This window comes from Protomyctophum parallelum, assembly GCF_964188405.1.
Source record: "Protomyctophum parallelum genome assembly, chromosome: 7".
NCBI classification, from domain to species: Eukaryota; Metazoa; Chordata; class Actinopteri; order Myctophiformes; family Myctophidae; genus Protomyctophum; species Protomyctophum parallelum.
This window is the reverse complement of record NC_139705.1, coordinates 50,606,639-50,620,501: the sequence shown is the minus strand read 5'-3', so window position 1 is coordinate 50,620,501 and position 13,863 is coordinate 50,606,639.

Sequence of the window (13,863 nt, the reverse complement as noted above, 5' to 3'; positions counted from 1 at the left end):
CTCCCTGCGCAGCCTAAAGTTTAGGAAGTGAAGTTGGCGGTAACCCGTGATTTTCCATAAGAAAAAGAAGCGGTCCCCACTTTGCGCTGCCTCGACACTGTCTGCATATATGTCACATTTATTGGCATTCGAGCGCGTCGGGTTTATCCTTAATTAAAAGGACGAGACGGAACGCGAGAAAGACATGCCTGTAGATTGCAGTTGCCTGGTAGACTTGACTATAGCTGCATAGCCTCGGTCCCAGGCTTACTTATCTGCGAAAAGAAAATCTAAAGCTGCAGCACTGCAAATGCCTCTCGATCCAGTCATGGAATTAAGTTAGGAGAGGGGGGGGGGGGGGGGATTAAGTTAGGAGAGGGGGGGGGGGGGGGTCGGGGGGCTACCGGTATGCGCTCAGAATGCAAAACACTATTTAAATGGCTTAAAGCATTGTTTTTAATTGCACGATTTTAATAAGCTTGTATACTTGGTAATATCCTACCAATTTCATATGACATGCCTTTACAAAATATATTTTTTTCACATGTAGGCTATTATTAGTAAATGTTTTGGGCCGATCAAATAATTTATAAGAAGAAAAACAAAACAAATAGTGTTGTCTCCTGCCTTTATTTTCTTCTTTCTAATGATTTGATCGGCCCAAAATATTGTGTTCATTGTCATGATTTGTCACAATCCGAGTTGGCTTTGTCCGCGGCGTAACCGTCTTTAAATAAATACTTAAAGAAAATCCTATGGGAGAAATGCATTGCATTTCCTGGGCCACTCGTCGTTCTGAAAGGGGGAGGGACTGCGACGCTCTATGGGGGAGTGCTGTTGATTGATCGTACCCCTCCAAGATATGTAAACATGTGAGTTGATGTAATCCAGCTTGTGGGGCTGACCGCTCCTGTGTGTGGCTGTGCGTCATTGTCTCCCTATGGCTCTCTGCCAGTGAGCTAGTGTACTTTACCTAAATATGTGTAATATCAACATTGCATCCAGATACTTAATGTCAATATACAACACATGTCTATACAATAAATAAAGGGCTACCTGTTTCAGAGTGTTGAAGAGACGTCGGTCAGAGAAGTGTCTTGTCCAAACTGAGGCTCAGAGCGACTTATCGAGAAAAGGAGTTTTCCCCCCTCTTTTACCATCAGGAAATGCATTACAATCAGGAAATGCCATTAGACTGGCCATTAGAGGCATTGGCACCCATTACGATCATATCGCTGCTGTCCTCAACCGTTAATTAACGTGAATGAACCAAAGTGATCAAATAAAGTGCGGGTGCGGTCAACAAATTGTATCGCTCCCATTCCCAGCTCACCCTGCAGCCTTAAAACAGCCTTCTCTGTTAGAGCCTCCCATCACTGGAACAGTCTCCCTACAGAATTAAGAGAGACCTCCAACTATCTGACCTTCAAATTCAACCTGAAAAGGTGGCTAAAAACAACTCAAATCTGTAATCATGAGTAACTAACTATCAGCACTACTTAGTATTTACCACCGGTGTCATTTCTCACTTCACTTACCGTTGTTCTGTCCCCTGTACCATGTCGATCTGTTCCTGTATTGTATTGTGTTTTTGTATGGACGTAGTGTTGGGTGCTTGCACATATGCACACATGGCATCAGCGCATGGTGTTGTGTGCAGGCACACCACACTTTGTCCTTCTTTTTTATCATAGATTTTTTAAGAGCCTGCTCAGGGACTACAGATGAAATTTAGCTTCGGCTAACTCTGGCCCATTTACATTGATGTGAAAACTGACATGTTGATTAATGAGCTTTGTCCTTGTCAAATAAAAAAATAAAAAGGGCCTCTCAAACATGAAGCGATATAACGTGCCTGTATATAGTTCATTTTCAATGAGACCTGCGCTTTTGCGCGGAGCACAATTTACAATTTAGCAGACGCTCTTAATCCAAAGCGACTTACATTAAGCAAGAACAAAAAGCATGGCAATGCATCACATACATACATTAAAAAGTAGTTATCGTGAAACATGCGTAAGCTAAGAACATAACAGTGGAGTATCTATATACTGAAACTATAAACTATACATACTATACTATACATGTATACTATAAAGTGCTATGACTACATAATATGCCATTCTAGTGCTGTTTACGTAACAGTCGGTGTTGGATCAGCGGTAGAGTGGCTGGATGGGAACCGCAAGGTCGAAGTGTCCTTGAGCAAGACACTGAACCCCTAATTGCTCCCGATGTGCAGGTTGGTGCCTTGCATGGTTTCCTCTGCCATCGGTGTATGAATGTGTGTGTGTGAATGGGTGAATGTAATGCACAATCTATGTAAAGCTTCTTGGATAAAGGCGCTATATAAATGCACCATTTAGTACCATATATATATATATATATATACATATACTGTATATAGTTCAATAGTATATGAATCGCCCCAAGAGTTCATCTTCCATTGTCTTTCAGTGCTGAGTTCAGGATCATCAACAACATGGATCAACAGTGTACATACACTCAGGAGCTGGGCTTTGGCAGCTCCTTCACACTGCTCATCCCCTCCACGTTTACATTTGGACCCAATGTGAGTTACCTTGCTGCACAACATGTTACGCTTGCTTGTCTGTCACTTTACTGACACAAGTTACTTCACTCAGTCAACCATTTCTCTGTCACTTTACTGATGACTCACTTCACTCATTGCATTCTACGCTTGTCACTTTACTGACATAATTGACCTTGACTACTGCATATACTACTGTATACGCTCAACTGTCACATTAGCGATGTGTTACCTTGCACACTGCATTGTGAAAAGTCGACGTTGATTGATTGATTGATTGATTGATTGAATACTTTATGTGGTTACAGTACAAAGTACGGTCAAACACACGTCCAAAGGGATCACCGGAAAACATTACCTTGCGGCCTTGTTTCCATTCAGGTCCTGGCTATTCAATTCATAATCATGACAAAATGAAAAATAACATCAAAATTCAAATCATCATAAAACGTTAAAGATAATAAAGAAAGATGTATGTACAGGTTGGGGGGGAATTAAGGGAACAATGGAGGGGGTTATAAGGAGGTGCATGGGGTAGTCCCTTAATGAAGGGGTTATAAGGAGGTGAACATGGGGTAGTCCCTTAATGGAGGGGGTTATAAGGAGGTGAACATGGGGTAGTCCCTTAATGGAGGGGGTTATAAGGAGGTGCATGGGGTAGTCCCTTAATGAAGGGGGTTATAAGGAGGTGATCATGGGGTAGTCCCTTAATGAAGGGGTTATAAGGAGGTGAACATGGGGTAGTCCCTTAATGGAGGGGGTTATAAGGAGGTGCATGGGGTAGTCCCTTAATGAAGGGGTTATAAGGAGGTGCATGGGGTAGTCCCTTAATGAAGGGGTTATAAGGAGGTGCATGGGGTAGTCCCTTAATGAAGGGGTTATAAGGAGGTGCATGGGGTAGTCCCTTAATGAAGGGGTTATAAGGAGGTGCATGGGGTAGTCCCTTAATGAAGGGGGTTATAAGGAGGTTCATGGGGTAGTCCCTTAATGAAGGGGGTTATAAGGAGGTGCATGGGGTAGTCCCTTAATGGAGGGGGTTATAAGGAGGTGCATGGGGTAGTCCCTTAATGGAGGGGGTTATAAGGAGGTGCATGGGGTAGTCACTTAATGGAGGGGGTTATAAGGAGGTGCATGGGGTAGTCCCTTAATGGAGGGGGTTATAAGGAGGTGCATGGGGTAGTCACTTAATGGAGGGGGTTATAAGGAGGTGCATGGGGTAGTCCCTTAATGAAGGGGTTATAAGGAGGTGCATGGGGTAGTCCCTTAATGGAGGGGGTTATAAGGAGGTGCATGGGGTAGTCACTTAATGGAGGGGGTTATAAGGAGGTGAACATGGGGTAGTCACTTAATGAAGGGGGTTATAAGGAGGTGCATGGGGTAGTCACTTAATGGAGGGGGTTATAAGGAGGTGCATGGGGTAGTCCCTTAATGGAGGGGGTTATAAGGAGGTGCATGGGGTAGTCCCTTAATGGAGGGGGTTATAAGGAGGTGCATGGGGTAGTCCCTTAATGGAGGGGGTTATAAGGAGGTGCATGGGGTAGTCACTTAATGGAGGGGGTTATAAGGAGGTGCATGGGGTAGTCCCTTAATGGAGGGGGTTATAAGGAGGTGCATGGGGTAGTCCCTTAATGGAGGGGGTTATAAGGAGGTGAACATGGGGTAGTCCCTTAATGAAGGGGGTTATAAGGAGGTGAACATGGGGTAGTCCCTTAATGGAGGGGGTTATAAGGAGGTGCATGGGGTAGTCACTTAATGGAGGGGGTTATAAGGAGGTGCATGGGGTAGTCCCTTAATGGAGGGGGTTATAAGGAGGTGCATGGGGTAGTCCCTTAATGAAGGGGGTTATAAGGAGGTGAACATGGGGTAGTCCCTTAATGAAGGGGTTATAAGGAGGTGCATGGGGTAGTCCCTTAATGGAGGGGGTTATAAGGAGGTGCATGGGGTAGTCCCTTAATGGAGGGGGTTATAAGGAGGTGCATGGGGTAGTCCCTTAATGGAGGGGGTTATAAGGAGGTGCATGGGGTAGTCACTTGACTAAAGGGGGCAGCAGTAATAATTTGCTCTCCGGTGTTGGCACGCTGAAATGTAGATTTTCAGGCCTGTTTTAAAGGACACCCGTGATTTACATTTTTTGAGGGAGGGAGTCGGGGGAATTTCACACACGTTCACACTGTCCCTTGGAAGTTGGAAAGTGTCTTTGTGTCTGCTGGCGTTTGGTGTGCAGAGCATCAGATCCATAATGGCTGTGTTTTGGTGTGCGTGTGCGTGTGTGTGTGTGTGTGTGTGTGTGTGTGTGTGTGTGTGTCATGCTGGATATGTTCATTTTTACTGTACTGTATTCGTGAACATTTATACAGCGCACAATATGTTTCTAACATATATTATATTTGGAACATTGCTTGTCAAAGTCCCAAAATTGGACAATATAATTGAAGCCCTAAGAATGTGCAACCCTAGCATTCCTATTCTTAGCATGTCTTAATCTGCTAAAAGAAGGAGCTAAACATCTGGTGAAAACAGCTGATCTACAAGCTCTTGTTGCAACGCATTGTGAGCATGTAGCTTTTCAGAGAGGAGATATGTAATAAGATATATTAATAAGTGTACCGGTAGATGAAATGTAAGAGCGGAGCAAATAGAGAGCCCATGCAGTCAACTATACAAATGTCTTCTAAATGCTAACAGTTTTCTGAAAAACTCATGTTTCTATGTCAGTGGTGCTCAGACCTACAGAAATATGTAGTTGAAGTATGTATTTGACTGTGGACCCCCATCTGAAAATATGTTGTTCCAAGGACGCATTCGAAAGCATTATTCAAAGATTTGCGCGACATTTTCTAGGTTTTTCTAAAATAGCAGATCTACAAGCTCGTAGCACTGACACAAGTCGCAGGCGCCTAGCAACATGAAGTCGGTGCTGCACGGTTGTTGGTTGTTGACCGTTGCCGTGGGCAACATCATTGTGCTGATTATCGCCGGGGCAGCACAGCTTCCATATCAGGTTGGTGGATTACAATATTCCTATATTATTAAAATGGGCATATAAGAGAGGAGCAGCCGGCACATAAACTGCTGCCACCCTTACTGTACGTCTCCAATTCTCCCTGTGTGTATAATTTTTGTTTTTTCATGTCATGTGAAAGCAGGGAATCATAGCTTCAAATTGACATATTGGTTGTTCAGTTTGACCCACCAGTTTTGGAGATATGACACATTACCCTGATATATAGAGTAATGTCTTACAGACAAGCTACATATTTAAGCATTTATTTCATATTTACATGTCAATTTCATATGTATTTATTTATTTCAGACATGCTCTAGTATGTGAAGAGTCTGCCTGTGCCATTAACTCATTTTGGATAAAATATTTTTTTTCTGAATGGAGTGAATATCATGAAATGTTACGTGTTCAAGTGTGTGAACGGAATGCGAGGCGAGGTTACTACAACAACTTACAGTAGGCTGCTCTTTAATAGACTCAGTTCTGCATCACACACTCACCCATAGATGGTCCACACATTTTATACAATATGTTGTGTCTCCTCAGAGGCAAATATTGTACTTTTACGCCAATTATAATGAAAACTTTAGTGTGGTTATTTTGTAGATCTCGACTATTATTTCAAAAGATACATTAAACACTTCAGCCCTATATGTGAAATCTACTTTTGGTACTTTACGTATATTTAGATTCCAATACTTTTGTACTTCTCTCTCTGACTTGGACTTGCGTATTGCATGGACTCAACACTAATATATTAACCTACAAGAGGACTTCCATTGGAGACAGTGGAACAACATTATTACATTCAAATACAACTTTCAGTGAGTTGAGTGAGTAAAGAATATTTAACAAATGGATCAAGGAAACGAGACACTGAATAGATGCCGTTTCCATAAACTCAGATGAGGATAATTTAACTTCTACAATAAGGCTATCTTGTGATTATTAAAAGATTACAAACACATGATTAAACTGTTTCATAAATAGTGAATCTCTCTCTCTCTCTCTCTCTCTCTGGAGATCATTGACCATCATTGCGGTGCAATTTCTGTTGCAGGATGAAATGTAGGCTTTTAGCACGCTCTGGTGGACATGATTGCAGACAGTGACTAGCCTGGTTAATAAACCAGACCGAATCAGCCGGTGGCAAAAAAACATTGCCTGCCGGCGGTCCGTGCGATATTAGTCTGGTTTATTAACCAGGCTAGACAGTGACAGGCCTACATGCTGGAAAGACAATTCTTTCTAGATCTCTTTACAAAGGATTTGCTTCATGCAGCTCAGTTGATTACTTTCTGAAGCTATTTTCAGGTGAAGCTAGATCAATTAATTCCAAGTGAGTTTATCTATGGTATTTATTAAGAGTGTGTGTGTGTGTGTGTGTGTGTGTGTGTGTGTGTGTGTGTGTGTGTGTGTGTGTGTGTGTGTGTGTGTGTGTGTGTGTGTGTGTGTGTGTGTGTGTGAACTAGAGATGTCCTCAACTAAAGAACACATACAGGAGCCCTCGTACAAGGTTAGTTTCTTCGACTATTCATGCACCTCTTGGTACCACAGCACCTCAACTAGGCTCCAGACTTTCCAAAACAAACTGGTCAGGCTCCTACTTGGCCTCGCCCCCTGACCCCACCTCACTCCTGCCCACTTTGACAGGCTGGAATGGCTTAGGGTTGACGACAGAGTACAGCATCTTGCAATGGGTCTGGTCCACAAGATGCGACACACCACCACCAAGATACCCATGCATGTACCTGTCTAAATACTTCACTAAGATACCCATGTACCTGTCTAAATACTTCACTATACCCATGTACCTGTCTAAATACTTCACTATACCCATGTACCTGTCTAAATACTTCACCAAGATACCCCATGTACCTGTCTAAATACTTCACTAAGATACCCATGTACCTGTCTAAATACTTCACTAAGATAGCCTTTGCATCTCTTTTGGCTAGGCGGCAAATACTATTTAAATGGAAGGAGAACATACCACCAACCTTTAAATCTTGGGTTAATGATGTTTTACATCATCTGACATTGGAGAAGATTCGCTACTCCACAAGAGGGTACGCCGGTGCTTAAAAATTTTACACCATTTGGCAACCTTTTTTGACACACATTGAGAGGATGAACGCGGCTGACATCAACAATCCTTAACTTATTATACTGACCCTACTGTAATTCATTTTTATTATTATTGTCTTTATTTATTTTTATTTTTATTTTTATACATAATTTGTTTGCATACTTCTATTAGTCTTCTATTATGTCTATGTATATTTGTATGTGCCTTTTATTTCATATGGTGCAAGCACTCTGGGGGAGGGGAGGGAAAAAAGGGGGAAAAAATGTTCGAAAAATGTTGTATAATATTTTCGTGTGAACATTAATAAAAAAACTTTGATCAAAAAAAAAAAGATACCAATGTACCTGTCTAAATACTTCCTTAATGTTAACCCTTGCCCTGCCAGTCCCAATTTTTTTGTTTGGGTAACAAATTGGCATATTTTTAATTAAAAGAAAGATCTGGTGGATTGAAGAGATGTTTTTTTTCCATTCATTCATTGCAAATGTATTCTCTCGATTCGCCACCAGATGGCGGGAAAGCATCATTATGCTGATTTTGGCTAAAATAGACGGATCTTCCTAAGTCACTTCCGGTTGAACGATCAACAACATCCTGTACTATTTTGACCCTAGTCAATAGCTTGGCTGGTCCGGATTGCCAAGCTAATGCTATATTTTAAGTCAAATTATCCTCAAATCAACCCCAAAAGATCGCAAAATATCACATTTTTTACAGCGACGCACATAGAGACGGCGCGCGTGCACGATAGCGCACGATCACGCGGATTTCGGCCGTTTTTTTGGTAAATTACATCCAACATTAGTGATATTAGCGAAAAAATATTAATTTTTGCTCTTTTGACCCCGCGATAATTGATATTGATTGTCATTCCGTTTTTTCCGTTAACGGGAGGTTTAGATTTTTCGATTAATTCCGTTTTTTCCGTGAATTGTAGGCCAAGGGTTAACGAAGTCCACACCCACAACACCAGAGGGAGTTCAACAAACCATGTACAACCCAGATTCGGCACAAACAAGGGACTAAATTATTTTCGCTCCTATGCCACCAAAATGTGGAACGCCCTACCAACAGTCATTAAGACATGTGAATCCCTTGACTCCTTCAAAACCGCTCTCAAAGGGCACCTACGGATGGCTGCAATTCGAAACTGGCCTCTGTAAAATCTGAATCCCCCCCCCACCCCTTTTCCCCCTCACTGTATATGTTTCTTTTCCCTTTTTACCTCCTTCATGATGAATTCCTGTTCTGTTCTTTGACTACATAGAAGTGTCTATTTGTACGTCTCTGAATGTTTTGATGAATTGAACAAGGTGCACCCTCTTGTAAACAAGTGTAATGCTTAATTGGGTCGTCCATTCACAGTTAACAGTCTTTGTATTGAGTTTGTGCTTGAAATGTACTGTAATTCTGCAAACTGTTAATAAATATTTCAATCAATCAATCAGTCTAAGTCACTCTATTTGTATGTCTCTGAATGTTTTGATGAATTGAACAAGGTGGACCCTCTTGTAAACAAGTGTAATGCTTAATTGGGTCGTCCATTCACAGTTAAGTCTTTGTATTGAGTTTGTGCTTGAAATGTACTGTAATTCTGCAAACTGTTAATAAATATTTCAATCAATCAATCAGTCTAAGTCACTATTTGTATGTCTCTGAATGTTTTGATGAATTGAACTAGGTGGACCCTCTTGTAAACAAGTGTAATGCTTAATTGGGTGGTCCACTCACAGTTAACAGTCTTTGTATTGAGTTTGTGCTTGAAATGTACTGTAATTCTGCAAACTGTTAATAAATATTTCGATCAATCAATCAATCAAGCTGCCACCACTCACTGTATCCGTCCTGGATGCAATGAAACACACTGGCCACTAGATGGGCCCAGAGCACAGGCTTTGTTCTAAAATGAAAGGGGGAAAATCTTTGCTAATTTTAAACCTCCTTTCTTTCATAATAACTACAGTGTGGGGGGGAATAAAACACCTGGTGTGTCTAGTTGGAGATTGACGACACAATTATGACAAATGAAATGATGCGCCTGACATCATCGCACTGACATTACCGCACTTTGCGAAGAGAAGCTGTTAATTAAAGGAAATCCATACACATATTGTTTAGCATATTACAATGATCTCACATCAGAAAATACAGTATTTTAGCCGTGACGTACAGTAAGCGCCCCCCCCCTCCAGAGATACTTCCTACTGTTAGTGTCGCTTTTGTGTAGTTATAGTACTGTGTCTCTCCGTCTGACTAAATCTGAGACTAGAACCACAAAAGTTTAATTTGACCGTTTTCCTCACAACAACAAAGCTACCGCTCTCCCAAATGTGGCTGTGACAGGCCGTCTTGCCCCACACTGAATAACATCGCCATTTTATTTCATTTGTGTCCACTAAATCCTCCATTAGAGATTGTATTAATTCAAACTACATTCAACGTACTCAACCACTGCACACATTCTAAATATGCCCCGAGAAATATTGTACTGAGCAAATGGACTGTTACGGTACCACCTTCAATAATAATGGTCTTTATTGTCTCCACATCATATATTTTCTTTGTCACGGACATAATTCTACTCGAGTTGGAAGCATTCTTCCTATCTGAAAAATAACGTTATTGTAAAAAAGATTCACGCGTTTAGATATTCTATTTACAATGAGAAGCGGATGGGAGCTGGTGCCACTTGGACCCGGATGTAAATACAAAATGACGTCGGACTTAAATACCGAATGGGATGCAGGTTCAAGATCGGCCACGTTTCCTTTTTAAGACACAAAACTCGCTGGGAAAAGAAAAGCAAAGTTAATACATTTTATTCCAACTATAACAAGTAGCAAAGGACAACAGTCTGTCTCGTCTCTCTCTCTCTCCTTCATCCCTTTCACACAAAAACTAATCTTTGTAAATGGATAAACAGTTTCATGGACTTAATAATATCACAAGACTTTAGTCGACAAGATCTACAGTTGATTTAGTCAACTAAAATGTATTTTGGCGGTCCTTGACGGTGTCGTTATGGCTAGTTTTACACATGCTGAAAATAGCCGATCTGAAGCCCAACACACACCGGAAAATAGAACAGTGGCGTATCGGAGCGTCAGGCGAGGCGTGAACGCGTGTCGGACGCCGCCGGTGTGGGACAGGTTCATTGAAAATAACGGAGGCGGCTGTTTTGACGCGTGGCTTTCGGACGACCTGAGGACGCATCTGTGTCACCGTATAGCTTTTAACCACTTTTAGAATCATTTAACCCATTCTGACCTGAGATCAGATTCTAAAAATGTCTTCTACATCCTGACAGTTCTCTGAAAAAGCTAGGTTTCTGTTAGTCTTTCTTTTTCAAAAATAGCAGACCTACGAGCTTGTAGATCTGCTATTTTTCAATAGCTAAAGCGTAACGTAATGCTAACACCAAAAGGGGTTCCCGCCCAAAATGGGTTAAAACTTTATCTGTTGAAAGGTGGCAGATCTACAAGCTCATAGCGGGGGCTGCGCTACGAGCTTGTAGATCGTGAAAAATCGTGAAAATGTGGTGCAAATCTTTGAATATATATTCTTTCACAGTGAACGTTTTTAACGCAAATATTTGCTTCTGGGGGGGGGGGGGGGGGGGGGGGGGGGTCCCTGGAACATTATTTTCAGATGGGGTCTGCGGCCAAATACTAACATGTTTGGGGTCCTTCACATGAAATAGTTTGAGCACCACTGATATAGAAACATAGGTTTTAAAGAAAGCTTTGAGAAGAGATTTTGTAGAATCAGTTCTGAGTTCTAAATGGGCTAAGTTGATGAATAATACATTGTCACAGAAATAATTGCGATTATAAACAACTTAATTTGTTAAGAAATTGCACCAGGGCAGATATGACAAATAATTTAAATATACAAAGAAATCACTGACATTGAAATAATTTCTAATATTTTTTTTCTTTCAAAAAAAGAAGTAGCTCACAACACGTCACAATGTGATGTGTTGTGAGCTTGTAGATCTGCTATGAACAATTATCAACGTGGAAACGATTGAAGGTCCCCCAGTTTGACATGCATTAGTCTCTACGGGCCCCATTTAAGGGCATTTCTATCTCTGGGACCAACTTTACGTCAATTAACACACCCCACTTTGGGAACCCCTGTACTACAGCAGTGTTGTTTTTGGCAGCAAATTTTGATTTTAGTCATAGTCTTTTGAATAGTTTTCATTTAGTTTTAGTCACATTTTAGTCACCTGGAATGTGTTGGTGTTAGTCTAGTTTTAGTCGACTAAATGTCATGAGATTTTAGTCGACTAAATCTACAGTTGATTTAGTCGACTAAAATGCATTTTGGTGGGCATTGATGCCGTCGTAAGGACTGTTTTTACACTTGCTGAAAATAGCCGATCTACAAGCTCACAACGCGTTGTGCGCTTGTAGATCGACTATTTTCAGCATGCAACCAATTGTAAAATGACTTATACTGGATCTCTTGTCCACTAGACCCCTTCCTAACATTTTAGTCTAGTTTTTATTTGTTGACGAAATTGTCAGTATATTTAGTCACAGCTAAAAGTCTGGTGTTGAATTGACTCTCACAGAGTCAATTCAACTCTTTTTCAGACTCTATATAGGTCCACACTGTCTAGAGTTAAATTAACACTTTGGAAATAGTTCAACATTTAACACTAGACCAAGAGTTCCTTCTTATTGAAGTAATTGGACAAATAACACTTTAAATCAGTTTAAAACATTTATTAATTGTCGTTCATTCCAACATTATAAACACTATTTAAGCACTTGAAGCATCACTTTATGATCTATTATCCTTCTATTAGGACAACTGGCCCATTTACAGCATAATGTTGTGTATATGAGGTCTGAAGCTAAACACAAGATTATAAAAATAAAATATATAACAAAATCACTGGCTAAAATGCATCATATGGCCATTGCGCATCACGGGGAAACCTCCTTTTCCCTCAGTGGTGAGAATGGGGTTAACAATGAAAATCTATCTTGTCAAAAGAGGTTTCTTCAACCACTTGGGTTGAACTTGAGTGTCGAGTATACAACTGGTCATTTATTTTTTGTCATGCAAGCTATTTACAGAGAAGAATGATAATGAGCATCATGCATTCAGAGTATCAAGAAGTGAGGCAAGGTGTATAATGAAACTGTCTGAACTGAAATGTTCTACACCGTTTGATGTTCGGAGCTACAGTGTTTCAGATGAAGGTTTGTATATTATATGACTTCATTCGTAATGTTTGAATGATGCTCAAACTTCTCTGTAAATAGCTTGCATGACAAAAATAAATGTGGTCTTTTCTCAACACTATGAACAATGTAAAAGTGCTTCCAAAAACCTGCATGTTAGGAAGTGACGCCTACAGCCTGGCTGAGAATAACTTTACCCACTTCAATTCAAAGAATGCCATTATGGTCTGGTTCAGCAGCCGGGCTCTCAGTTCCACAACTCTGGGTGTCTCACTAATTTTCCCATCATCGTCTTCAGGAATGTGTAGAAGATCACAAATACAGCATAGTAAGACCCAGTACAAATAGCCTGTATCCTGCATCCTAGACTCACTGAATTGAGAAAGGATGCAATCATGTCACCCTCCAGGGGTCCTGGGATGCAATACTGTACTCTGTCGTCATTGAAGTCGGACACATGACATGTCCCTGGGAAAAAGACCACCCCGGGGCCCCGGCACCCATTACATTGAAAAACTATTTAAATCACTGAAGACACATTAAACACAAAATGTGCTTTGAAAGTTCAAATGTCCCGAGTGTACGGTTTGCCTGGCATGGGATGAGGTGCTGATCCATGACGATGTAGAAGCTGTCGATCTTGCTCTTCTGACGCCCAACAGCAAGGAGGTACTGCCGTGGATTCTCCTGGTTGCGTAGATGCTCTTCCAAACTGCAGCATAACTAGGGTTGAGATAAGGAAACATTAGACAAGAACTAACGTGCAGCTGTGAAGATCTTGCCACTCCCTCTATAGTATAGGCTACATCACACTCTGCAAGTTGACATACTACCAATATGCTAGACAGTAGACACACTGATGATAGAGCGTAACAGGGCTGTTATAAAACAAGAATGAAACACAGCAGTGAAGTCTAGGAAAAGCAGCATTTCTCAGAAGAGAAGAGGAGGAATTACTTTTACATTAATGAAAATCACATCCCTGAAGATTATTGATTATTTTATTTTTTTAATCTCCATAATATCATTACCTTAAAGGACC